Source organism: Lynx rufus, unplaced genomic scaffold (assembly GCF_022079265.1).
Source record: "Lynx rufus isolate CCGP_SWC_20201006 ecotype Redwood Valley unplaced genomic scaffold, mLynRuf1.p SCAF_3, whole genome shotgun sequence".
Classification (NCBI taxonomy): domain Eukaryota; kingdom Metazoa; phylum Chordata; class Mammalia; order Carnivora; family Felidae; genus Lynx; species Lynx rufus.
In genome coordinates, this window is record NW_025814845.1 from 157,468,141 (window position 1) to 157,493,305 (window position 25,165).

Here is a 25,165-nt window from a genome sequence, read left to right on the forward strand (position 1 = left end):
ACCTTGGCCAATCACTGAGCCTCTCTGGTCTTAGGGTTGGTTGGCAAGGGCTCATCATTTGGTTCACTGCATTTTCAAATGAGCAGCACCAACTTCCGGGGCTACCTCAGAGGCTCAGCAAACAGGGACACGAACCTGACATGAAACAACAAAGGCGTAGATTGGCCTGGGAAATAGTTCTTTACTCTGATGCGGTTTGTTTTTTGTTTTTTGTTTTTTACATTCAAGCTCCAGGTGAGGTTTTCCATTTCAAAACCGAGTTCTCCTCTAGAAAATGTTTGAAAGCTATTCATCAGTCCAACTGGCTCATTTGACTGCCACAGAAACTACCAGCCTCTGAGGAATGGTTGATGTGGGAGGTGCTGTCATGCCCATTTAACAAACCGCTAGTTCTCTCCAACAGAACCAGACGAGAAAACGGTTCCCAGATTGTGAGCAGAGGGAAGAGTCTTTTGAAATGTTCTGTCCAGGGAAGAATCGCTCCCTGTTTCGGTCTCGCGCGCGTGTGTGGGTGCGTGCGGGTGGGTGGGTGCGCGCTCGTGTGCGTGCCTCCCCTCAGTCTGGCTTTCGCTGTGTGCAGGATTAAACTGCAAACTGCACAAGACATCTGAGGCAGGGTAATCAATCACTTCATCACTGCCACTGCAGACACAGAGAGCAGGGAGATGGGGAAAGGATGGAGAAACACGTAAAGGGAGAGCGCTACCCTCCTGCCTCTGAATCAGCCTCAGAGCCACAAGCCACGGGCTTCTGTGTGCAGGGGCTGGAGGGTCAAGAAGGGAGTCCCCAGCAGAAATGGAGACTTACTCTGGAAGAAGCCCAGGGCTGTCCCCAAACCGCTGGTATTCTGGAGAAAGACTGGAAGGGAAAAAAGGGGTCTGGAAGATCCTGAGTTGGAAGGGAACCTCATTCCACACACACAGGATCCCCGAAGGAGTCAGTGTGCTGCTCGACTAACTACCCCACCGGCCCCATATGTGGATGCTGGAATGTTCCCTTACTGCTAGAGCAGCGCAGGCATGGCAGGGCCTCAGAAGCCGAGAGGACCCCGCTGTCACCAGGCTGGGCCATGCCTCAGTCCTCCTAAAGGCATATCAGGGCCAGACTGTGGCAGGAGAGACCGCAGTCTGTCAGCTCTGAGTGACATCAGTGGAGTACCACGTTCCAGTGTCCCGTGTCCTCTGCATAAATGCAATTTCCCCAAATGTCAGGAGGAAAGCATTACAGATAACACATTGTGTGTGTCTTTGACCCAGTAAGTGCTGAAATCACAGATCTCATTATTCTGACATGATAGAATTTTCTTTCTCTCTCCCAGTGCAGGCTGGCTGCCCTTGTTTCCTAGACTGTAGACCTAATTGTCAAAGGTGCAAAACCACCGTGGAAAAACAGGCTTCACTTATTGCCTACCCCGAACAAAATGCCAGGTCTCCTTGTGCAAGAAGAAAATGATCTTAAGGAACAGCTCATAACGGGACATTCAGTTGCAGATATTTTTGGTCAGAGCTTTCCTGCGGCGTGGAAGTACAGATGGCATTTGACCTTGACAGCAGAGCTGCCGTGCCTGACTCCACCTGTATCCCCGACCTCTAGTCCAGAGCACTGACTGTGCCAGGGACAGCCTGGATGTGAATTCTACTTCTGCTACTTTTGAGCTGTGTGCCATGCTCGAGCTGCTAATCCTGTCCAGCTTTTATCTTCTCATCTATAAAAACAGACGATGTCGCAGGATGGATGCAAGGAATAAAGAGTATTGACTGCATAGAAGGTGCCTGGCAAATGATTGGTGCTGAAAACATTTATTACGGTCAAATCTGAGATTTAGCTTCAGGGATATGAGTCAATAAACCTTCCCTTCCATCAGCAAACAAAGAAGCATTTACTGAGTGTCCTGACGGTGCAGCCAGAAGACCTGGGCTCACTAAATATTTGGTGAATGAATGAATTGCTTCGATGAGTGCCACAGGCACCCCAAAGAGAAAGAGTCGGTCCCGGAGGGTTGGTGGTTAGAGGAAGTGAGGCCGGACCCGCTCCTTGGAGGAGAGAGGGGATCGGGATGGCAGTAGCAACAAGAAAAGCGATTTGGGGCAAGGTGGGCTGAAATGCATAGCACAGGCTAGCATGATTCCATTCCCTGAAATTTCAGTTAAGTTCAGGTCGAGGTAAAGGAAGTCAAACCGTAGGATATGAGGGCCAAACAGTGAAAGCAGACCCACGTGGCGAGCTCTCCCCACCTGATGTGGCCATCCTCACAGACCCTCTTCACGCTTTCCATCTTGCCAGGTCGGCACCTGCAATGCCAGTGAAAGCCTGTAAGAGCTGACCTCCTCGCCTGCTTCTCCATCACCTCTTTTCAGAGTCTTTTTGAAAGGCCCCTGCCTCACGTTTATCCCTTTTCTTGCCCAACTGCCCCTCCAGGCTGAAGGATAGAGCAGAGAGCCGTAAACACTGGACAGGTTCCTTTCAGTCGCACTTTCTTCCCTAGGTTACAAATGCCATAGCTTCCCCATCCAGCTTGCCCTTGCCTTATTCTTTCTACCATAAAACAAGGAGGGATATATAAATCAAGTTATAGGCTCTGTTGTCTGCTACATATTCCTTGTAAACTGTGGAAAAGATAAGACCAGTATGAAAAAAGTCGTCATCACCAGTGTCAAATACAGGTGAGAGATAGATAGGTACATAGAAATATTCACACCTGGATGTGGAGTTTTACATTTTGTTTGTCTGTTTTCATGTGAGAACCCATCGTGAGTATTTGCCAATTTCCTATGCCTTTAAAACATTCTTTGAAGGCATAGTTTTTGATGCCTGTATAATATTCCACTGAAAGCGTTTAATCACAAGTTATATAGCTTTCCCCCTATCCTTGGGCATTGCATTACTTCTGATGGTTAGCTACCACAAATTTCTGCTGCGAAGAACATTCTCTACATCAATCTTTTTCTAAGATCATTTTCTAAGGTTAAATCCCTACGTGTGGAATTTCTTGGCCCACGTGTATGTATGTCCAGGGCTGTTGCTCTACCCCACCTCCCTCTTTACCTTTCCAAATGCTCTGAGGTTCACTGATTAGCCAATATGATACTGCTCACGCTGACCATGACTCTCGGTGAGGATGTGTCTTGTCTCCCAGCCGGACCGTGAGCTCCACTGAAGCAAGAACCGAGTGCCCTCCCAGACACCTGGCACAGTGGTCAGCAGATGAGTGTGATGTGGCCAACTAGGTGCCACCAGAATCTCAGACAGTCTTCTCCCCAGTGGAGGAGTCTTCAACGGGGGTCCCTTGATCTCCATTCCAGGGAGTTTAGTTGCTCAAGAGCAAAAAAAAGACTTCGTTATTAGTCGGTCCCGCCTACAAAACAATCCCCCATCATCAATTTTACATCCTGGTGATTTCATCTCAGCCTAAAGAAAAGCTCCCTGACAGCCTGAGTTCCCCCCAAACAAAATGGGCTTCCCTGAAAGGTGGTGAGTGGGGACTGTATGACAGGGATACTGCTGAAAGGATTCCACATGAGATGACATTTAAGGACCATCCAATCCTGAGATCCAGGGCTTCTTTTCATTATTGTCACTTCTCATAATTGGCAATAGAGCAGTCGACACCAAGGGCTTTCTCAGTAAATGCTGTGGACTAGATGACAGAATCCCTGACCGGCTCAGCAACCGACAGAAGTGGGTTGAGGGCTAAATCAGTGGTGTTCACACACCGAAGGTGCGTATTAAATCTTTCTTCACAGTATCAGCTACACGATGGCCGTGTAAATCTTTAAAACGGCTCCAATATTTCATTTCAGCTTGGCTGTACTGCAGGAGTGAGTGAGTAGTGTGCCTCCCACATGTTAATTCCACCCGGGGAAGCCTCGGTACCCAAAGGGCCAGCCAGGGGGCATCACAGCGGGGCTGGAGGGCACACCCTTCCCTGGCAGAGGGAGTCCCCCAGAGGGAACCGGAATATGGTTTGAGAATATACAACATCACCTCACTGACTCACTGAAGCCAAATGAGGGGACACTATCAATTCATTTTAAAAGTCATGGACTAGTTTAAGAGAAATTCAGTACCCCTGCTTGGACGTACCAGTAACCACAACCAGGTTAATGACTTCTTTGTCTTGGGAGGTCACGGGAGACTCTGCTCTGTGGCAGGAGAGTACCTCATAAGCGATGTAGCACCCTCAGGTAAGTGGGTGTTTAGAATGGGTGTTGGAGGGTTCTCTATTTTTTTTTTATATATTTACTTATTTTTGAGAGACAGAGAGAGACAGAGTGTGAGCAGGGAGGGGCAGAGGGAGAGGGAGACATAGAATCCGAAGCAGGCTCCAGGCTCCGAGCTGTCAGCTCAGAGCCCCACGCGGGCCTCGAACCCATGAACCGTGAGATCATGACCTGAGCAGAAGGTGGATGCTTAACCGACTGACCCACCCAGGCGCCCCTGGAGGGTTCTCTAATAAAAAGTCTTCTCCTGTTTAAAAAAAAAAAAAAACAAACAAAAGCTCTTTTTAATTTATTTCAACTCACATGTATTTGCACCTCCTGGAATCCACGGGTGCCAAGCGAAGATCGAGTCCGGGGCACTCGGCTCGGAATGGTCGTATCTCTGAGTTAACGAGATTTTTCTAAGCCTTTAAAGGAAATGAGCTGGAAGGGTTTTCCACAAGTTCTGGGAGTGCCGGGGGGAACGAGGACCCTGGTCTTTGTCTCCCTAGCACTCCAAAGCCTCACCAAGAGAGACAGAGAGAGCCGTCGTCCGCATGGCGCTGGCATCCCCGGCAAGCCAAGAGATGCTACAAGGGGCATGAGCGCTGCCCCATCTTTAGCACCGTGAGCGGGGCTGGCAGGTGAGGGGAAGGGAGGGAGCCTCTCTTGTGCCCCTGGATAACAACCGCTGCTGCTCAGCCCAGGAAAGTCGGGCCCAAAACACATCGCAAGCTTGGACCATTTCAGGCGACTTTGGGTGGGGGAGGGGGAAAGTCTTCTGTTTGAGCATCTTCTTGTCTTTGTCGCAGCCACCACGTGGCTGATGTGCCACGAAATGACTGATGTGCTTTGGACAGGGATTTTACCACACTTTCTTCAAAGTCCAAGACCCCCCCCCCCGGGGGGGGCTCCTGAGCATCCGGCCAAATGCCTCAGCCTCCTCGTCATCTTCAGATCCACCCTGGGACCTTCGCGGAGTTCCTTTTTCCTATTTTCCCCCACCTTTCATTCTACACCCCCACCCCCACCGCCACGCAAGCACCCACGACGTGCTCATTAATGAATGCCTTTAATCAAGTTTATGAAGTCTCTTTATTATCAATAACCCTAATCACTCTTAATTGCTGCATCATTAGTTCGGCCACGCTCAGATGTAGCTGTTAGGCGGAGCAGTAAATGACAACTGCAGAAAAATGACTTGCATAAAAGCCTGGGAGGGAAGGACTGACAGGAGAAGAGGCAACGGGAGGAGCGAAGAGCGAGCGTGTTCGAGCCGTGCAAGGTGGCCTGCTGCTGGGCAGAGTTGGGGGGGCAAGGGGGGGGGTGGTGCGGAGAGATGCCATTAAGAGGTTCGGCCAGGTGTAAAGATGCCGGGGAGCTCGTTTTGCGTATTTCTAAACTTTGGGGAGCTCCACATCAGCAGCATGAGTGAACGTTGTACTTGACAAAAGTTGATGTTATGTTAATATCTAGCACCTGCCACCCTCGGGGATCTTCAAGCCCTCTGCAAGCGCCATTGTGTTCAAAGCCAAATGCTTGGTGGATGCGAGGTGAAGGAGGCGCCGTGTCGTTGGCAAAGCGGCAAGGGGTGGCCCGCTGCAGGTCTTTGCCGAGACATTAACTCTCCCGCCTTCACAGGTTCTTGAAGCCTCTGCACAGCCAAGGAAACCACCGAGATGCCTCGGGTAAGAAAGAGGTGGCCAGCGGCATCGCCTGGTGTTGCCTTCACCTCCCTGGGAGCCCAGAGGTCTAAGACCCTGTCCGAATGCACCCTTAACTCGTGGTGTCGTCTCCGGTCTGACTCTTGCCCTGCCTCGTTTCCCACTCCATAAAGTAGATTTAGGGACACCCATGGCCGGCCAACTTTCAAAGGAGTGCTCAGACTAAAGGAGACTATGTGGTGGGCAGGGTTGTGAGAAATACTCGGGGTACTCCAGGGTCGGGGAGCCTGAGAAATTCTGGCTCTCTGCCAGGGGGAATCTCCATGGGTCCCTCCTGCTTGTAGCTGCCCTGCTGCTCTTTTCTTCAGCTTTGCCATGTCTGAAAATCTCCGTAACGAGATTTTATACACGGGAAGTCTGAATCCTGGAGGCGCAAAACTCTTCCTACCTCCGACCTCTAGAATTCTCTTCTGCATCCCGCCCCTCTCAAAAATGCAAAACCAACCGTTCTACCTTCCCCACTTAAGTGTTTGTTGTTCACGTTCAGGCGTTCATGCTTGTTTCCTAACCCTGTCCCTTAAGTGTTTATTGAAAAAGTATTTGTCAATACGTACTACGTGCCAGGCACTGGGAATATAAAGGTAGATCAACATGAAACCTGTCTCGAAGGAGCTTATGGTTTAGTAATGAACCTAAGAAACTGTAATATCACTATATCCCAATTCCGCTCGGCACTTGGGTGCTAAATTGCTCCATAGAGAGATGCTCTCGGTGCTGAATAAACAAGCCAGTGCCTTACCCCTCTCTTCGTCCCTTTGGTGTCCTCACATTTCAAGGGCCCCACCAAAGCATCTCCACGGACAACACTTTCCCGGGTAGTCCCCAGGTAACTTACCTGCAGGCTCAGCTCTGCCTCTGATGAGGATGTTCTAGAAGCTTCTGTCTCAGCAGGAGAGGACTGGAGCTCTTGAGCCTTAGGCTCACCAAGCTGCTTCCTTCCCACAAGACTGTGCCTCTCCCTTAGGTACTGATTCACACATTTTCTCGCCACAGTCAAACCCCCTTCCCAGGGGCTGGCCCTATCCTTGTACCCCAATGGCTGGCTGAACTCCTGCTTCAGGCCTGACAACCCACCTAAAGCCACAGTGCTAGCTTCCGGTCTTCATCAGCCCTGCCACGGCCAGTGGAGCCAGTTTGCTTGACTTAGAAGGCTCCCCATAACAAATCCACAAAAAGTTAAGCTTCTTAAAGAGTGCGTGGGTGCTCTCAGTGCTCAGGCCCCAGCCCTTGGTGCTGGCACAGAATAGCCAATTACCACCATGAACGTTCGTGCTCATGACGAATGCTGTTCAGGCCCCGGGTAAGTTTGCCTCCATTCTCTTGTCCAAATACATCGAAGTTTTGGGGTTGTGCCATTGCTGACATCAGAGATTGATACTGCTTTGGAGCACAGAGATGATCTGAGAGACAGAAAGGCTTAGGTGGAAGCAAGGATGAGGGGCACCTGGGTGGTTCAGTCAGTTAAGCATCTGACTCTTGATTTCAGCTCAGATCACAATCTCACGGGTTCGTGAGTTCGAGCCCCACATCGAGCTTCACACTGACCATGCAGAGCCTGCTTGGAATTTTGTCTCTCTCTAGCTCTCTCTGCCCCTCCCCTGCTTGCTCGCTCTCTTTCTCAAAATAAATAAATAAACTTAAAAAAAAAAGAGTTGGGGTGCCTGGGTGGTGGCTCAGTCGATTAAACATCCAACTTCAGCCCAGGTCATGATCTCACAGCTTGTGGGTTCGAGCCCCACATCGGGCTCTGTGCGACAGCTCACAGCCTGGAGCTTGCCTCAGATTCTGTGTCTCCCCCTCTCTGCTCCTCCCCTGCGTGCACTGTTTCTCTCTCTCTCTCTCTCTCTCTCTCTCTCTCTCTCTGCCTCTCTCAAAAATAAACATTAAAAGAAATTTTTTTAAGGAGTAAGGACCAAATAATTAACCAGTTCAATCTTTTCAAATACGTGAATGCTACAGATTCTTGCATAATGAAGTACTGTGTATCGATAGAGGCAAGTGTCCATTTTCTTCTTTTCATGTTCTAATCCATGTTCCAGAGGTATTCATGAAGTACCATGGTATTTACCAGAGCTGCATGTAGTCACTGAAGTGTATTCTGCATTACTAACCCATCTCTATCACTTTGCATTTATATACGCAGTATATACATCTAAAGTAAAATGGGTAAACTGTGATGTCACATCTTTGCATTTCTGAATGGATCTAGATATTGCTTTATTTTATTTTTATTTTTTATTTTTTTAAACGTTTATTTATTTTTGAGACAGAGAGAGACAGAGCATGAACGGGGGAGGGTCAGAGAGAGGGAGACACAGAATCCGAAACAGGCTCCAGGCTCTGAGCTGTCGCACAAAGCCCGACGCGGGGCTCGAACTCACGGACCGCGAGATCATGACCTGAGCCGAAGTCGGACGCTTAACCGACCGAGCCACCCAGGCGCCCCTCTAGATATTGCTTTAAAAGACAGTGAAAATCAGGATGTAAGTGATAGCAATGTCTATAATGGAAATAATATACTCTGCGATGTTTTCCTTTTTGTAATATTTTCTGAACCAAGGATAATTTATCATATGTGACACCCTTCAACGTTGGAATAGGCTAGGTAAAATGCACATTAATTTCTAAATCTATATATTGCTTTAAGTCTTCTATTGACAATTCCAGTTGTATCGCCTCAGCCACGCAAAATGTCTCCAAACTGAAATTGGTAAAAATCTACGGAAGAACGAGAGTAACTCAAGAAAGTTTGTTTTGGCATTGTAACACAACACAAAGTATGTGCGAATCTCATTTATAACAATATAATTCGTGATTTCACTGAAAAGAAGGACCAGAAAAATGAATTTAATGATGAACACACAGTTACTATAAATTAGGAATGTCTTTTCTTGTCACTCACCCAAACACCACTGGCCCATCAACAGAGTCCCGAGAAATGCACACTAACAATTAAATTCAGTCATCTTTAATATTTGTCAGTCTTTAGCCAAATAAACTACAGTTTAACCATGTTTGAAGGTAGATTAATCAAAGTGGGAAGACAGAGTGTTTGCCGCAGTTCATTTGTTCAATTTGTACCTCTTATGCATTGAAATATGTAGCCGTCTAATTGTATTCTTGCCTTCAGTCCTAAAGGTGCTAGATGCAGCCCTGCTAATCCTTGATGCTAATCTACCACCGTTTGACTCAGTCATAATGTGCTAAAACACAGTTAAAACCCACGGTTTGTGGGTTCGAGCCCCACATCGGGCTCTCTGCTGTCAGCACAGAGTCTGCTTCGTATCCTCTGTCTCTCCCTCTCTCTCTCTCTGCCCCTCCCCCGCTCGCTCACTCTCTCCATCTCTCTCTCAAAAAAAATAAATAAATAAACATTTAAAAAAAATTTAAGAGGCGAAAAATGGGATCTCACAGATTTATGGTAGACCGTTAGGTCAGCTAAAAATCTTTGCTATGATAAATAATGTATCAGTTAACATTGCATACAGATCTTTGCAAACTTCTGAGATTATTTCCGTAGAATAAATATGTAGAAGTATAATTGCTAGGTCAAAGGGAATGCCCATTTAACATTTGATACACATGGAGGCGCCTGGGTGACTCAGTCAGTGAAGCGTCTGACTCCGGATTTCAGCTCAGGTCATGATCTCATGGTTCATGGGTTCAAGCCCCACATCGGACTTTGCACTAACGGCACTTGAAAACTGCTTGGAATTCTTTCTCCTCTCTCTCTGCCCCACCTTCCCCCACCCCCACCCCCAGCCCACAGGTGTGCTTTCTCTCTCTCTCAAAATAAACAAATAAACATAAAAAATAAAATTTGATACACATGGATAAAGTGTCTTTCCAGATGACTGCACCAACTAGTTTACGCCCCTACAAATAGCATGTGTTTCCACCCACTCGGTAAACATCAAATGTTACCATTGTGTCTAAGAGGTGAAAAGTCTAAGAGCTGAAAAGTACCTGGGTGGCTCTGTTGGTGAAGCATCTGACTTTGGTTCAGGTCATGATCCCACGGTTTGTGGGTTCGAGCCCCACATTGGATGGTCTGCTGTCAGCACAGAGACTGCTGTGGACCGTCTGCCTCCCTCTCTCTGTTTCTCCCCTGCTCACCCTCTAGCTCTGTCAAAAACAATAAATAAACATTAAAGACAAGTTTTTAAGAGGTGAAAAGTGGGATCTCACAGATGTAATATGAGTTTCTTGTCATTAGTGAAAGATCTTTTCTTATATTTGTTGTATATTTTTATTTCTTTTTCTATAAATCATCAGTTAGCATCATTTTGCTGCTTTCTTTTCCTTTTTCTTACTGATGCATTGGAGTTCTTTGTATATTGTGATTGTTAAATCTTTGCCTAACACACATAATACATTTCTCCATTTGTTATTTGTCCATTAACTTTGTAAATGATATCTTTTGATGTGGAAAAGTATACAATTATTGGGTAATCAAACCTGTCAATCTTTTACAGGCTTCCAGCCTGGATGTAATTCTTCAGAAGGTCTTTAGAAAGATCTGCTCCTGCACTAAGTTAGTTAAAGAACATTTTCTTATATCTTATATTAGGATTTAAATCCAAATTCCCCTGGAATTAACTTTGGCAAATTAATTTCTCAATTTCTGTGCCAATAAAATATTTAATTACTATAACTTCATAGCACATTTGATAGATAGCAAAGCAAATCTTACCATCAGTATTCTCCTCTTTTCCAAGATTTAACTATTTTTATATATTCACTCTTTGAGATGAACTTTAAAATCAATTTGGAAAATTCAAAAATATCCCACCGAGATTTTGAATGATATTCCATCCATTTATAGGATAACCCTAGATAAAGGCGTATCTGCAAAAATGAATGTTTCCAGAAAGAATACGGCACATTTCTCAATGTGTTCAGTTATTTTCTTAGTTCAGTTATATTATTCCTATTTTCTTAGTTATTTCCTTCAATAGCATTTCATAGTTCTTCCATAATTCACGTGTTTCTTCATATAGTTCTTCCATATTTCACAGTATGATTAATTTCTAGCAACTTGTTACATCTGTGAATAGGATACTGTTTTTCATTCTTAGGCTCCAGGTGGTTATTGCGAATGTGTAGGAAACCTTTTGAATTTTGTCTTAAGTCGGCCAGTTTTTTGAGCTCTCTTATCTAGTAGATTCTCATTTGATTAACTTAGATTTTCTAGGTTCATGATCTACTGCAATTAACAATGAATTTTTTTGGTTCTTACTTTCCAATATTTATATCTTGCTTACTTATTTTGCATGGTTCTTTGTCTAGATCTCAACAGTAATGTATCTGTAAGTCCCCTGATTGATGATAAACAGTATTGGAAAAAGGCTTTGATATATCTATCCACTTGAGCTATTTTACTGTCTACTATGAGGATTAGTATTGGTTTCTGATACTTTTCTGTGTTAAGAAATTTCATTCTATTTCAAATATACTACAGTTTTCTAAACCACTGTTTTCACTTCTAGATATTAAATTTTGTGAAATGCGGTTTTGGACCCTAATAAGATGATCATGTCTGTTTTTCTCTTTTAACCTATTAGGTAAAAAATTATATCACATTAAAAGATACATTGATAATTTTCCTAATGCTGAAACAAGCTTGCATTATCAGCCTAAGAATAAAGCCTCTTAGAATGAGAAAGAATGAAATCCTGCCATTTGCAGCAATGTGGATGGAACTGGAGGGTATTGTGCTAAGTGAAAAAAGTCAGTCACAGAAAGACAGATATCATATGTTTTCACTCATATGTGGAACCTGAGAAACTTAACGGAAGACCATGGGGGAGGGGAAGGGGAAAAAACAGTTACAAAGAGGGAGGGAGGCAAACCGTAAGAGACTCTTAAATACAGAGAACAAACTGAGGGTTGATAGGAGGTTGGGGGGAGAGGGGAAAATGGGTGATGGGCACTGAGGAGGGCACTTGTTGCGACGAGCACTGGGTGTTGTATGTAAGCGATGAATCATGGGCATCTACCCCCAAAGCCAAGAGCACACTGTATACACTGTATGTTAGCCAACCTGACAATAAATTATATTAAAAAATTAAAAAAGAAAAAAGAATAATAATAAAAAAGTAAAAAAAGAATAAAGCCTCCTAGGATGTGGCATATTTTCCCTTTAACATATTGCTGTGTTTGATTTGTTGGTATCATTCTCGGCAATTTCACATCTCTAAACAAGTGAGATGGTTCTGTATTTCTTCTTTGAGAGACTTCGTTGACTTTCATCATCAGAGTCAAAAATGAAGTTTTTCAAAAATGGAGTCAAAAGTTGAAGCTATCCCATATTTTTTTATGCTCTGGAGACATTTATGGGATCTTGATATTATCTTTTCACTATGGACATGATAGAATGTCCCACAAAACTATTTAGACCTGGTCCCTTTTTTTGGTGAGCCTCAAACAGAAGGGATGATGTATTCCTTTATTTTTTATGTATTCTTGAGTCAGTGTTGGACATTTTCAATTTCCCAGGGTGAGGAAAACCTTTACATTTAGATTGCCAGATTTTTTGGAATCCTACTGCATATATTTCTAATATTTTTTGAAAATACTTGTGGTTATGTAATGTAGTCGGCTGAATAATATCCCCCCAAAGATATCTATGTCCTAATCCCCACAAACTGTGAATGCTACTTAATATGGCAAAAGGGATTTACAGATGCAATTAAGTCAAGGATCTTGAAATGGGGAGATTTTCTTGGATTATCCAAATGGATCTTATAATAATTACAAGAGTCCTTATGAAAGGGACGCAGGAGGGTCAAAGAAAGAAGCAGGAAATGTGATGACAAAAGCAAGAGACTGGAGTGAATCCGAAGTGGTAGGGAGACAAGCAATGCAGGGGGCTGAGGAATCTAGAAAAAGCAAGGAAACAGACTCCATGCCCCGCCAGAGCCTCCAGAAGGAAGCCAGCCCAGCCAACACCTTAACTGTTGTTCGGTGAAACTGATTTCAGACTTCTGGCCTTCAGAACTTCAGAGAATGAGGGGCGCCTGGGTGGCTCAGTGGGTTGAGCGTCCAACTTCGGCTCAGGTCACGATCTTGCAGTTTGTGAGTTCAAGCCCCTCATGGGGCTCTGTGCTGACAGCTCAGAGCCTGGAGCCTGCCTCAGATTCTGTGTCTTCCCCTCTGCCCCTTCCTCGCTCATGCTCTGTCTCTCAAAAATGAACAAATGTTAAAAAAAGTTTTTTTAGAACTTCAGAGAATGAATGTGTGTTGTTTGAAGCCACCAAGTGTGTGGTCATTTGCACACTAGCCACAGGAAACTAATCCATGCAAGTGATGTGTCACTTGGTTTTTGAGATTTTGGGTTTTGTTTTGTTTTGTCATTCTTGCCAACGTTTAATCATTTTCTCATATTTTTTCGGTATTTTTAAAGAACTCATTCTTTTTTTTTCCTAATTCACTTGTTTCTGCTTTTATCTTCTCTAATTCTGTCCTCTTACTTCTCTTAGTTTTTTTATTATTCTTCTTTCACTCCTTGAATCCAATTATTACACCATTTACTTTTCAGCTTTTCTTACTAATAAAGTTATTTAAGGAAATGACTTATCTTTAAAAAATTTATTCTAGGGGCACCTGGGCGGCTCAGTTCAGTAAACATCTGACTCTTGATCTCAGCTCAGGTCATGATCTCACAGCTCATGGGATCAAGCCCCGCATCGGGCTCTGCACTGACAGTACAGAGCCTGCTTGGGATTCTTTCTCTCTCTCTCTCTCTCTCTCTCTCTCTCTCTCTCCTCCTCCTCTGCTTGTGCTCTCTGTCTCTCTCTCTTTGTATGTCTCTCTCTCTCTCTCAAAATAAATAAATAAAATTAAAAAATTATTCTACATTCCGTCATTTCTCATGTGCAGGGCTTCAGACTATTAATAATTTTAAACAATCTACAATTCCTATTTTGATTTCCTTTCTGACCTGTTTTAAGTTTTAGAGCCTTTTTACAATCCTGAATCTGTGAAGTGTTTGGCAAGTACTATTGCATTATTGCATCGCATAAAATTCTATTTTTAAGCATTGATGCATCATGGTCAAAGAATGTGGGCAATAAACTTTTTGCTTTGGGAAAGTTATGACTATAAAGTGCTGAGGCACTGTTTCAAGAGCCCCAGACACCGCCCTGCCAGAGACGAACAACACAAATGCAACGAGCCCAGTGTACACCTCCATGGATCAGGGCTGATTTCCTGTATGACCAGCCCGGCAGAAGCACATTGGCATCGTGTCATTTCAAGACGAAATACATTTTGGTGCATGTAGGAAAGCAGTTGGTGTTGAGCACTGGGGGCGTTCATACATGTTACATTATTATTTTAATGGGATATTATGGTTATGATTATTATTCTGCTGGGCTGAGCACTCTGTCTGCCAGGCTTCATTCCCTTTGCATCTCCTTATTGTCCTGACCAGTGTGGGGTTTGTTTGTTTGTTTGTTTGGAGGGGGAGACTTTTTTTTAAATTTTTTTTAATGTTTATTTAGTTTTGAGAGAGGGAGAGAGAGAGAGACAGAACACAAATGGGGAAGCAGCAGAGAGAGAGAGGGAGGCACATAATCTGAAACAGGCTCCAGGCTCTGAGCTGTCAGCACAGAGCCCAACGCGGGGCTCGAACTCACAAACCGCGAGATCACAGCCTGATCCAAAGTCGGACGCTTAGCCGACTGAGAAACCCAGGCGGCCCTGGAGTAGGAGACCTTCTGAATATTCGTACATTGGATGTATTTCAGAAATGCCACAGTACTCGTTATCATGTTGGTAGTTGGTGCCATTGGACGGCTGTTCTCTTAACCTCTCTGGGCCTCAGTTTCCTCATCCAGAAAATGGGGACAAATTTAAGGAGGAGTGTTATAAGGATTCAAGAATTGATATATTTAAGGTGCTTTCAACAAGATTAGTAAGAACTCAGTATATGTTAACTTCTACTAGTAATATAATAGCTGTTGTCGGACAGATCCTGTAACAGTGGTCTTTGATTAGTTTCTAGAGGGACAGATTGCCTGAACCTTTTAGCCAGTTTCTCAGAAACCAGGCTGATAATATCCTTTCCAGTAAGAGGCAAGTGGACATAGTGGAAAGAGCTTCGAATCAGGCTGCCTTAGGATGGAAACTCACCTATGTCCTAGATTTAGCTATGATCTCTTGGGCCAGTTATTTAGGGTCTACGAGCTTTGTTTTTTTATATATAAAATGAATACAATGACCCATGTAGGGTCAACAAACACACTGATATGCTATGGAAGTTCCAGGACACCCCATTCTCACCCCCAACTTCTGCTCTCAGAACTGCTTGAGCTATTTGCCTCAGGGTAAACCTACAGAACATATTGGATAGGGAATTAACAGGTCCACTCCTGGAATGGAGGAGACCAAGGCAATAGAAGTGGGTCCTGGAGAGAGGGTGGTGTGGACTGATCGGCCCCAAATACGAAGCAATGCCAAATGAAATAAGCACACTCTTTGGTGTGAAGACAGAGGACCTGAGGGGGCGACAGGAGAACATGCCGGTGTGATTTTCCAACCTCGCCCCACAGAGGGATTGACTGAGGTCGGAAATGCCTTCATGTAAAGAGAAAGTTAGGAGGGACAATCGGGAGATAAAAATCTTGGGGTGGGGGGGAATGTGGACATATCAAAAATACAGCATACCAAACTCTAAAACACTCTGTCATGAAGCTTTGGAATCTCTCAGCAAGAAGCTGTGATCTTGTCACCGAAGACCAATCAGGGCAAATGGAAACCCAGCCAAAGGGAGGGGAACGAGAGACTTGGTGTAGAAAGTGACGACCAGTGTGCCAGACATCGAAGGTCACGATGTGGTCACGACATGGTCAGTATTGCTGTTGCCGTGATCATTCCATTACCACACATCCGGTATCAGCCGACCGGGGAAGCACACAAGCTCTTGCCTTGCTTGAGTGGGGCCCAGGGACGCGGGTTAAGCCTCCTAGAGCTGGAGAATATACAAATTAAAGCAGAAGGTGATGACCTATACAGTAATGCCACCCCTCGGCAATATCCAGAGACATTCACCACAGCTGACCAGCAGGTGCCTCCAAGACAGACCAGGCAGTGACCAGCTCCACTCCTACCAGAGGAAGCCAAGACCTATTTACAGTGGCCGAGAGAATGAGGACAAAGGTGAGGGCATCACGCCCTGAGACAGACAGGACCACTATGACCGGATGCAGAGAGGCACAGCCTGAGTTCTAGAATATGGCAGGCATGGAGACTGATGCCCCATCCCGGCTTCTCCCCCATTATTCCCATCTCTCCCCTTTCCCAAGGTCCCGGGAGGGGACATGACCCAGCTAAGAACAGGGCAGCAATATCAGAAAACCTACCACAGGTGACTATTTCAAAGGAATTGAAAAAGGTGACATTTCCCATTATGGCCCAGTGTGTTGGCGCTAATATTCGCCTTTCCTTAACCACAGGCTCTCCCGCCACCCGCAGCCTCTTGACTTCACGTCTAATAGGCACCGCAGAGGAGCCTCAAGGAGAGGTTTTGTCTTGCTGACACATCTTATTTCCACTCTTGTTGGCATGGAGAAGGCTACTTTGTTTGTGTCTGACTCCAGCTGGGCCACAACGGGGCCCCCGTATGATGAGGTGAAATGGTTAGAAGATTGTTCCCAGCTTGGCCAGCCACCGCGCAAAAGGTTTTCTTATGCTAACCCCCTCCCACCTCCACAGACACACCCTCACCTCCCCTCTCCACCAGGTTTCTGGCCCCCAAGTACCTTGGAGAGGTGCAGGCTGAGTGTGCTTTGTACCGACAGTGGTCACTCCCACCTTGTGTCTGGATTAGAGGTAAAAGGAATCGCTGTGTGTAATGTTCTCTCCCCCAGAAACTCTTTCTGGGCCAAGGTACCTCATCAGGAGCCGGGGATACGATGAAAAGCACATATGTGTTGGAACTGAAAAGGATCTGTGTTTTATTCACACATTCAACAAGACATTCATCCAGTGACCACCACGTACCGGGTACTCTTCTAGGTTCTGGCAATCTGCCAGTGCGTAGCGACTCAGATGATGCCAGAGTCCCTGCTTGTATGGGAGCCGCATTCTACTGGGGTGAGAACCAGTGGTGAACCGGAAACATGGGGCCCACGCCATTACTTCCCTGCATCACAGTTCCTCAATCTGTCAAACGGGACCGGCGACAACAGCTGCCTTATGAGGCTGTTGTGCCCTTTTGTGACGTGCGACACGGATGTTAGTTATCATCGTGAATATTTTCACAGCCCAGACCTGCTACACGGTATTCTTTTTCTTTTCCTTCTTTTTATGCAAGTATAATTAACACGCAGTGTTACATTAGTTTTGAGTGTACAATATCATGACTCGACAGTTCTGTACATTTCTCAGTGCTCGTCATGACAAGTGCACTCTTACTCCCCTTTCATCCGTTCCCCCCCCCACCCGCCACCTCCCCTTTGGTGACCACCAGCCTGCTCTCTCTATTTAAGAGTCTGTTTTGTGTGTGTCTGTTTTCTTTGTTTCTTTGTGTTTCGTAAATTCCACATATGAGTGAAATCGTATGGTATTTGTCTTTCTTCGACGGACTTATTTCACTTAGCATTATTCCCTCTAGATCTATCCACGTTGTTGCAAATGGCGCGATTTCATTCTTTTTATGGCTGAGGAATATTGTGTATATATACCACTTCTCCATCCATTCATCTATCGGTGGACAATTGAGCTGCCTCCATATCTTGGTTATTGTAAATAATGCCCAAGGAGCAGTGTTCTTAAGAGAAGAGGAAAGAAACTGGAACGATTGGTCCCGATTCCCTCTAACCCAGGAAGTTCAGCACAGCCTCAGATTAGAACCTTCCCCAGCTGTCTTGGGGTCACCTTTTCTCCTATTGTCCCTGTACTGTCATCTTCCTTTGTTAAAGCACTTGACGTGCAGTACAGGTGTTGAGATTACAATAGTCCATTATTCTGAACACACACCCTTTCTTATAGTGACGCAGTGATGCTATTTCATGGGTAGTTATGAACTGTTATATTTAGAGGAATAAATTAGAATAAGTAGGAATGAATGAATAAGAATCTCTGAGTATTCTTGCTCTATGTGCTGCATTCTTCGCACACCATATCCTAAAAGAGCGAAACACGTAATTTATTCCATAGGTGGCATTGTCCCTCGAGCTTGTCATTGTCCCTTAAACCAGCCCATCCCCTCCCACGCCAGTACAGTCAAAACGATGGAGTGCCTGTCATCTCCTGAGTATGCTTCCATTCCAAGCCCCTTCCTAACAGAACCATTGTTCATTGTAAGGTACCTCAGGGGCAGTGCCGAGGCAGGTGGGCGGTCTCTCACAAGGTGGCACGCCAGGTGGCTTTGATCACACCACACGCAAGGTGTCCAGGAACCGGAGATGCTCCTGGATCCGAAGGTCAACGGAACCCAAGTTTAGGTGCTCTGGACTGGTGGTCTGCTGTGCCAGGTGGGTATAGTTTTCTCCCCCTTTCCCCAGGGTTGTCCCAGGGCTTGGTTCCCTGAAAGTCTCAAGATGTTATTAATGATCTCCTCTTGAGCATGGACTTGGAAATCAGAACAGCCTAGTTTTGAATTTGAGCTCTGCCATCTACTAGCTGTAACCGAGAGCCTCTCTCATTTGCTGTGTTTATAAAATGGAGCCTATGATGTTTATTTGAAGTTTACTACACATATTATGCATCTTAGGGAAATAATTCATGTGAAGTACAAATAGAGAGTCTAATACACAGCAGCCACTCAAAAAGCAGCAATACCAGCATTAATTCGGGGTTTGCCGTGTGTCAGGCCCATGCTAAGGGCTTTGTGGGTATTTACTCATTTAATCCGCCCATCGACTCTGTGAATAGGTCCCTGAAATGGGGATAAATAAAAATAATAAATGCACGAATAATAAATATAATAGAAATCTAATACGAAACATATTAGATTTTTTAATTAAAAAAATTTTTAAAGAGAGAGAAAACTCTTTTCTCTCCTTTTTTTTTTTAAAGAGAAAACTCTTTTCTCTCCCTTTTTTTTTAAAGAGAGGGAAAATAAAGTATAAAGATGCCACCTTACCTGCCACAGGCCACTCATGCCCACACGCCCCTGATTCCAGAGTCCCCTCTCTGACCACCACACTGAACAACGGCTGCCATGATTGGCTCTTTGTACGAGTTCCCTAAAGGTGTTTAATTTCACCTTCCTCCCCACCCCCAGGGCCGCAAGGTGCACATCCACACCCCGGTCTCCCCTAGATAAAATGCGTATCGGTGCTGTTGTGAAGCCCGTGACCTTCGTTTGGTATGAAGGCCGTCAATGAAGAATCAACCTACGGCTTCCGAGAAGCTGCCAGCCTCTGCGGTGAAGACGAGAGCTAAGGCTCTGGGACTAAAGGAGCCACACAAACAACCTCAGCCCTGGGGGGAAGGCTGGAGAAGGAAATTCAGGCCTGCGGGGCAATGCAAATCTTCCGGGGCTGAGAGAGGCAAGCAGAAACCCCATGAAGTCTCAGGAGGTTGAGCTTTGATTGACATTCTCTCTTAGCCGAAGGTATGGACCAGTGATCCAGACAAGAATGGTTGCTTCCTTGGGTGACAGACAGAGATCTCAAGAAAATCTCAGCTTGGCTGAAGCGGAAAGAGGCAAGAGAACCAGCGAGAACGCCAACTTGTCTCCCTCCCCTTCAGCAGCACGTCGTCGTGTGATGACTTGGCCAGCTCTTAGGAACTTGCGTGCCATATTTTCATCTCCTGGCGTGTGTCCTATCTCCTTGCTAGACCCCAGCACTTTACAGGCCGGAGGTCTTATCTGCCTGGGGCGCCACACGGTGCCTACCCTTGGTGAACGGGGCATACTGACCATTTTATTTGTCCAGTGCGCAGAGAAAGGTCTTCCCTAGAAGAATCTCAGGTAGAGTCTCAAGAGGGGATTCCCACGGGCCGGAAAGGGTGTCACAGACACGCTGTGGTGTGTGCGACAGTCACAGTGGCCTCCTCTGCCTAGTCTTACGTCCTGGGCTCCCAAGAAGTGACATTCAGAACAATGCGTCCTGGCCCTCTATGAGGGCAGCCTCCCCCTGCTCTCTGCTCCACCCTGGAGGAAATGTCCCCCTGACACCCCCGAGGGCTCAGGCCTGGCCCTGAAGGGACCTCTGCAGCCTGAAGCACGTCGTTCTGCCAGAGAAAGCGTGAGCCCCACTCGCCGGCTGAGTGCAGCTGTGGCTGTTGCTTAAGAGCTTTCCCGCGTGCAATAACCTCTCATTATATTTTAATGTTGTTGTAACTTTATGGCTTAATCAGTATTTGCAATTTGTTAGTAGCCTGGGCGGCCATAAAATTGTTTTCCAGGTACTGAAACATCCCATCAAGGTTTGTAAAGCAGTGGTTCTTAGTTTATCACACCCATAAAATGCCCTGGCAATTTGACAGATATAATAACTTTTTTTATCAAGTGTCTAATTTGAGAGGAAATTAAGCCATACGTTACACGCAGCTCGCACTGGGATTGGGAGCTCTTCAGCCTCCGGGTCTCTCAGGGACACCCCTCTCTCCACCCCATCTGTCCTCTTCAGCCAGGGGCTAGAGTTCATGCTGGCCCCTTGCACGAGGCCTGTGGCCGCCCCACAAAACTCAAGACATGCCTGCCCTGCGGTGTGGACATCCTCGACGGACCATGCTTTTGCAATGGGGCTCCAGCAATGGTTGAGAAATGAGTCCCCCAAAAGACAGTAAAAGCCTTGCTAATCTCTGCCTCTTTGTCTCTCCCCAAGCTGAGGCTCTCCAGGCCTAACCCCGTTTTGGGTCTCTGTACAAGAAGAACAGGTCGGTTCTCTGCCCTTGACTCCCCGACCTCATCTCCGGTCTCTACATCCACCTTAACCCCTCCTGCTTTTCTCCATATTCTGCCCAATCGTAAGGAGAGAGCGGTTACATTAGAAAGACATATGGAAAAATCAATTACTTACTTGCTTGGGACATGGGTTTGCTCCCCTCTGCGATTTTAAGTATTCATTTCTCTTGGGATGGTGTTGAACCAAAGAACAATGGTGGTCAAGGATTAGACTGTGTGCATATATACCTCCCTGTCCCACTCAGGTTTGAATTATGACCAACCCATAAGCCCCCAGCATCAGTGTCCACGTGGCTCAGCAATGAGGGTGAAGCTGATTTTCTTTCCAACCCCACGGTGCACAGGCCATTGGTGAGGAACAGGTCTCATCTGGCTTCCGACATGGCTGCAAAGTGTCCTCCTGCCACAACACGCCACCTTAGGTCGTCATCTTAGAAAATGGAATCTGGGATACCTGACACTGTCACCATTCAGTTGGCATTTCCTGGGCAACCACTAAGTGGCCAGCAGCATCCTAAACTCCGAAGGATTCAGAGATAACCAAAATACAGTCCTTGCCTCAAGGATCCCGCCATCTAACTGAGGAAACTGACCAGGAAAACAAAGATTATAGTGCAGTAGAGCTGGGGTGGAGGTGCTTTGGGAACACAGAAGGGAGCCCCAGCTCAGCCTGAGCTAGCAGGAGAGTCACCCCACAGAAGGCTTCTCAATGGTGACTCTTGACAAAGACACATATCAGTGAATAAAAACTAGCTTGGGACACACCGATAGAGAAAAGGGATATTGATGTAGATGAATCTATAGGTTTGCAAGCACGAAAACTCAGAGGAAATTGAGAGTATAGCAAATAGGAGAAATAGCCAGAAAGAGGCCCGGTGGGTCAAAGGGTGTATGTGGACTGTGGCCAGAAGTCACGGGGCAAGATAAGCAAGAGCCAGGCCCATAGTGTCTACTCTGCCAGGCTCAAGAGATTGGGGCTGATTCTGAAATTACAGGGACCCATCGGAGGATTTTAGGCATGAGACGCACATAATTACAATAGGATTTTTGATCACAATGGCCCCCAAGGTCATGAAGACCTAAGTAGAAGTGGAAAGATAAGTCTGCGGTCAGGCTGTCAAAGATATTTGTCCTTTTTTTTGGCTTTCTGGAATTCAATACTTCACTTCACATCCCCCTCACCACCTGCCTCCCAGCAGCCCGATTTCCCTTTGGGGAGAAACTCCCCACCATTTTGTGGAGCCTGGAGGAAGACAATTCCCTCTCCTGTTGTCAAAGGGCAAGATTCTCCATCTCACGGTTCTGGAGCAGCCAAGGCCGGGCCTGTGACCCACACAGCCCATCTGACACTCCCTTCTAGGAACTTTGCATTTTGAGAGGGTAAATATAAATAGACTTTTCATAGACGATGGTGGACTGTGTTTTCCCAAAATGGCCCTAGCAACCTTTCTGATCCCACAAGCTCGTTTAGAGCCTCACCACTCCCCATCAGGTGGTGGAGTCTATTCACTCTCCAGGAGGGGAAAAACAGAAGTAACAGGACAAGACTTCAGAGACGATGTCATAAAAAGTGAAATGGCTTCCATCTGGCGCATTCTTTCTAGAGAAGCTTGCCCTAGGAAGCCAGCCACCATGTTGCAAGGAAGCCCAGGAGACTTGGAGGAGCCATGTGTAGGTGCTCCAGCCAATAGCCCAGCTAGGCCAGCAGACATGTGGGTGAGGGAGACTTTAGATGATCCCCAGGCCTCAGCCTTCAAGCCATCGCAGCTGATGCCAGATAGAGTAATAAGCTGTCCCCTCCAAGCCATGCCCAAACTGCTGATTCCTGAACAAAACAATCTTGTCATTTAGGTCACTGAAGTTTGCGTAGCTTGTTACACAGAGCTAGATCACTGGACTTGTGACCTTGACTGGGGATCCAACTGCCTGATCTCCAGAGGTCTCCAGGCTCCTAGCTGTTTTCTAGTTCTGACTCCCTAGCTTCTCACTAGTGTTGGGTCACCAAATCTCCTTCCAGTGAGTATTCTGACTGTGTGACACACACAGCAAGATTGGGTGTCCGTGGCTGCAAGCGCTCTCCCCAGCTGATGAGGAGCACATTGTTACGGTCCAGGAGAGACTGTGAGGGTCTGAGAACAGATGTGATGCCAAGGAGGGGTTGAAGTCAATGAATATATAAGCGCACAGAATCCAACAGGACCTCGGGGAGATGTGGGAAAGGATACAGGCAAGGAGGCTTCTCAGGCTTCTAACTGGGCCACTGGGCAGATGTTCATGCCATTCAGTGAGGAAAATAATTCAAGAGAAAGCAGCTTTCAGGGAACTAAAGCATGCAAACTAATTACAAGTTCAGTTATCCACGTGGTAATTTTGAGATGCCTGTGGGAAACACATGTGCCACTGTCTACAACACACAGGAGCACGTCCAGAGCTTTCTGGCTTCACCACGTAACTCACGAGAGACAATGCTACGGACCAGGATGAAAGTCTCCTCGCTGCAGGAATCTGAGGGAAGTTAAGCCCTGATACTGTTCAGAGTGAGTCTTTAACTGTAAGAAGTGCTCTCTCTCCATCAGGCGTGTGTGTGTGTGTGTGTGTGTGTGTGTGTGTGTGTGTTTAAGAGTGTGTGCATGTGCTTGTGTGTGAAGGCATCCAGGTGAATATTCATGCCTTCTCAAACAGAAGCTGGACGGGACCGGCGTCTTCTGTTTCTGTCACGTGACCCCACCATGTGTCACAGACCAGCTCAAAATGTTGATAACTGACTTAATATAAGCACGAGAATAACTACGCATTTATGTAAAGTCTTTCTCAAAGGAGCGTTCAGCACTCTGCAGATAATGGACTTATTTATCCTCAGAGCACCTCTGTGAGGCAGTTACAGGACAGGGGTGACCAGACTCGTGTAATAAATAATGTCAAAAACAGCGTGAAGCAAAACTAGCCTATACGTCTGAGGCCCTGGGGGAGATGGGATGGGCCCAAGGTCACCCAGGAAGTTGGGAACAGCTCAAGCCTTTGTGCGGTGACGGCATGACTCATATTCTCTCCGAATGTCCCCTGGGCGTGCTCAGTCCTGTCACCAGCATGGTGAGTCTGTGGTTGTAAGGAGTTAAGAGGTAAATCTGCCAGGCTGACTGGTTAAGACAAGCCAACACCTCCTTTTCCAACCAAACATTTCCTGCACACCAACAGGCCCAAAATGTCTGCTTGGAAACCCAGAGACAGAGTCCACATGAGCAATTGGGACTCTGGTCTGATAGATTCGGTTTAAAAAAAAAAAAATTCCAACACAAGGAATTACAAATCAGTGGAGAGGAAACCATCCCCAGCCTCTCACAACAACAACCACTTCCCGCCCTGTGAGAGCCACAGGCAGCACTGGTCATAAAAAGCCCTCTCTTGGCCAGAGTGGGTTTGCTCCAGAGTCTCCAAGTGCAAACAGAAGTTGAATAAGGGCTATATACTGTATTTGTTTAAATTTCATGCCAGTGAATGTCTGTGACGCAGGAGACAGGTTTATGGAGAGAGAAATAAAATGTTGACAAATGGCCCTGTAATCAACTGGAACATGCAATAAATCATTAGAATGCCAATAACACTTCCAGGACAAGCTTAGAAAGGTCATTACTGTGTCACAATATATCTTCCAGCACCAAACAAAGCAAATAGAACATGTTGGGAATAGGATTATGGGGGAAGCATCTGTCAGTCCTAATTAAGAATTAACTACAGATCGTATCTTGGGAGATGTATAATTTATTTTCCCTCTTCTTCCTCCCTACACACTCGCAAAAAGAAAAATAAATCAATAAAAAAGTTAACCCATTCTAGATCAGAGACAGCGTCAGAGTAGCAAGTTACAAAGCGTAGACCAGAGAGAGTGGAGATCCTGGGGGAGCGAGAAGCAGGCCAAGGAAGGAGGAGAGGGTTCCTGGCACCACGCTGGGCCTGGGCAGAGGGCTAGGGAGCTTGCATCCAGTCAGGGCCTCGACACTTCTAGATTTGTCCCAGCCCAGCCCAGCCCACGATGCTCAGTTTCACACCATCAGGAATGTTGGGGTTATTTAATACCTTGGCAACGAGGTCTCACAAGCTAGAAAGGGGCAGGAGGAAGGTTGGAAGTTAAAAAAACAAAAAAGTGCCAAGTCCCTTCTACCTGAATGTACCAGCTCTGATGGAGTTTGGCTGCGAGCACAAAAAACCCAAGTCACGGCGACTTAAACAAAGAAGTGTTTGTTTTTCTCGCACAACAGAAGTCTAGAGGTGGGAGGTGCTGGACCGGCTTTCTGAATGTCTGCCTTATAGTCTTTAGGGCGTTGGCTTTTGCCCTGCTGTGACTCCCTGGTCACAAGGTGGCTACCGCAGCTCCAGACGCC